This window comes from Diospyros lotus, chromosome 1 (genome assembly GCF_014633365.1).
Source record: "Diospyros lotus cultivar Yz01 chromosome 1, ASM1463336v1, whole genome shotgun sequence".
Classification (NCBI taxonomy): Eukaryota; Viridiplantae; Streptophyta; class Magnoliopsida; order Ericales; family Ebenaceae; genus Diospyros; species Diospyros lotus.
In genome coordinates, this window is record NC_068338.1 from 724,528 (window position 1) to 728,041 (window position 3,514).

Sequence of the window (3,514 nt, forward strand, 5' to 3'; positions counted from 1 at the left end):
CCCCGAGTGGACGTCACTCTGGGGAACAGTACCCCCGAGTGACCCCACTCGGGGGAAGGCAACCGCGCGCACGGCTGCTCGCGCGCGGTTGCCCGCGCAAGGCCGCGCGCGCGGCTGTTCCCGCGCAGCCACGCGCGCAAGGCCTCACGCGCAGCTAGCCGCGCGCGCGGCTGGCAGCATATGGCTGCCCGCGTAAGGCCGCGGCCGCGCGCCCGGCTGCCAACACGCGGCCGCCCGTGCACGGCCCCTCACGCTCTTTTTTCCATGCTAACAGATACCCCCGAGTGAGGGTCACCCAGGGATCCACACTCGCCTCCGCGGGCCTCCCATTCTTACTCAACCGCCTCCAAGAAAGTCGGCCTAAGGCTATTCCCGCGAAACCCGGTCAAAGCCCCTCCGAGATTCTTGCCACAAAACTCGGAGTAAGCGACACATGGATGCCCATCTTGTTGCTATAAATAGGAGGTCACTTTCTCTCATTCGGTATGCAATCTCTGGCTCTCGCATTTACTCTCTTATTTTCGAATACTCAATTTCTACGGTGATCTAACTTAAGCATCGGAGGGTCCGCGCGGGGATTTTCGCCCGCGCTCCTAACCGATTCTTTCTCTAATAGGTCATCCATTGCTCGGAAACACCTCCGGAGACTCATCCATCGCTCAGAAACGCCCTACGAGACTCACCCATCGCTGCCACATTACCCCGGGAGACTCATCCATCGCTCAGATAAGCCATACGAGGGTCATCCATCGGTGGTTTCCCATTTTATAAATTTTATTATTGTAATCGTGTAACAACAATTGGCGCCGTCTGTGGGAAACGCAAACAAAAAGCTGCAACACTCTTCTCTCATCATGGCTCAAACTTGAAGCAATCGCCAGACCCTCTCCCGTGGGGCCCAATCGCCTTGACGAGAAACCCTCCCTCGAGCGGAAGATCAGCATCAGTCTACTCGCGATGGCCCGTTACCCCTCGTCCATGGGGGCCATCCGCCCCTCTCCCATGAGGGACAGCCTCCCCTCACTCATGGTGGCCAACCGTCCCTCACCCATCAATCCCCTCGTGAGGGTCACCCGTCCCTCACACACCAGCAGCCGCCCCTTCCAGAGCCCTCTCACCCACTGGGGGCCCAACTTCAGGTGCCTCCTCTTACCGCCCCACATATTCACTCGGGACCCTACTCAGGTATGCAGATCCCATCCGTCGTGCCTTGGGCTGAGTACGAAGCCCTACGACAGCAACACGCTGAAGGAATACAAGCTCTGAGGGAAATGACTGGTATTTTGCAAAGTCTGGTCCCCCACGGGACAATCCCAACTGCATTGAGAAAGTTCATCTCGGGGATAGTTCCATCTCACAGGGCTCGTCAAGAGGTACCAGGGAACGACTCCTATCGAGACGCAAGCCCTGAAACCCACGTCCAACCTGTCCAAACTCGAAACAATCAACCAGGGTCTCCTTTAAGGGAAGATCACAGCCAAACATCTCCTCTTCGAGGAAATCAAGGAGGAACTGACCGTCGAAAGACAGAAAGACGAAGCCCACAACGAGGAAGATATTCGGAAACAGTAGCCAGCACTTCGATGGAAAGAGGCCGGGAGGCAAAACCCATAACCAAGCAAAATGATGGGCCTGAGGATAACCCTACTGCATTTAGTGCACGAGAGGCCGCCGATATGAAAAAGATGATTGAGCGGGTCCTACAACAGAATAAGTTATTACCTACCTCTGAGGAACAATCCAGAGGAAAGTTACCATTCGTGGCTGAGGTAATGGAGAAACCTTTGCCGAGGAAGTTCAAGATGCCTCAAATAAATCCTTATTCAGGAAAGGACGACCCGTATGATCACGTGCAAAATTATGAATCTTTAATGATGCTTCATGGATGGGACGACGAGATAATGTGCAGGGCATTTCCTTTAACCCTAACTGGGCATGCTCAAGCCTGGTTTAACGGCTTACCCGAGGCATCTATCTCTTCATTCGGGCAGCTAAAAACAGAATTTATCAAAGCATTCATTATTAACAGTCAGAGAAAGAAGGATGCGACATATCTGCTTAGCATTCGACAAGGGAATAAAGAGACCCTACGGCACTACGTGGACAGATTTCGAAATGCCACACTTGAGATCTGTAATTTACCGATTGAAATGGCGGTGTCTGCCATGTTCCAAGGGACACGACTAACCCCTTTACAAGAATCATTATCCCTAGACCCTCCGAAATCTCTGGCAGACCTGTTCGTCCGGGCTAACAGGTACATACTCCATGCGGAAATGATGAGAACGATAGGGGGAAGTGAAGACGGAGAAAGAAAGAGGAAAGAACGAGATATTGAAGAAGGATCAAACCAGCGAAAAGAACGGACCAGGAGGTCGGATACCGTGGGGCCACAATTTCATCATTACACTAGGCTCAATCAACCCTGATCAGCTATATTGGCGACAGTAGAGGGGTCTGGTCTCCTCCAGCTTCCGAAAAAGGCAGATCGCCCCATGGGGAGAAATCAAGAAGAGTACTGCAGGTATCACCGAACTCGGGGACACTCTACCGATCAGTGTAGGGAGCTAAAAAATCAGATAGAAGCACTCATTCGTGAAGGGCACTTGCAAAGATACGTAAGGACTGAAGGTAGAAATGACAGAGACCGTCAAAGAAGGGAAGAAAGGCCCGAAGGTCAAGATAGACAAAATTTACGGCAGAATGAAGGGATAAGGGATGACAGAATGGTGGCCCCCCCTGACAATGAGCCGACTCATCAAGCTATTCATGTTATCTCTGGGGGCGAGACCTTAGCTGGGAATACTTCTTCTTCTCGAAAGGCCTATGCCCGTCAGGCCTACCAAGTCAACTCTGTGATGGAGGTGAGAGAGGACGAGGAGCCAATCACGTTCACCCCTGCTGATAGAGGTGATATAATGCTTCCACATGATGATCCAATGGTAATTTCTGCAGTTATCGCCAAACACCCCATCAGTAGAATTTTGGTGGATAGCGGCAGCTCTGTTAATCTAATCTATTGGAATTGTTTCGAACAAATGAACATATCCCAAGACCGGTTGAGAAAAGTGTCCTCTCCCCTGTACAGCTCCACTGGAGAACCTGTCTCGGTAGCAGGATCTGTTCAACTACCTGTCACATTAGGCGCCGACCCACAAAGTGTGACTCGACAGGCGAATTTCATGGTGGTCAAAGCCCTTTCTGCAGCATACAACATGATTTTAGGCCGACCGCTCCTCAATGATATGAGGGTTGTAGTGTCCTCTTGCTACTTATTAATGAAATTCCCCACACTCTCAGGAGTAGGGCAAGTTCGTGGAGATCAGAGGAAGGCTAGATCTTGTTATGTATCGTCCACAAAAGGAAAAAAGGCAGAAGAGACTTTATCTATCGCTGAAAAAGCCATACACAAATCCCTGGAAGAAGAGACTGCTCGCAAGCCCCAACCAGTGGAAGAGTTAGAAGCAGTGCGATTAAGTGACACAGATCCCGAGAAGTTAGTGTATGTGGGCAT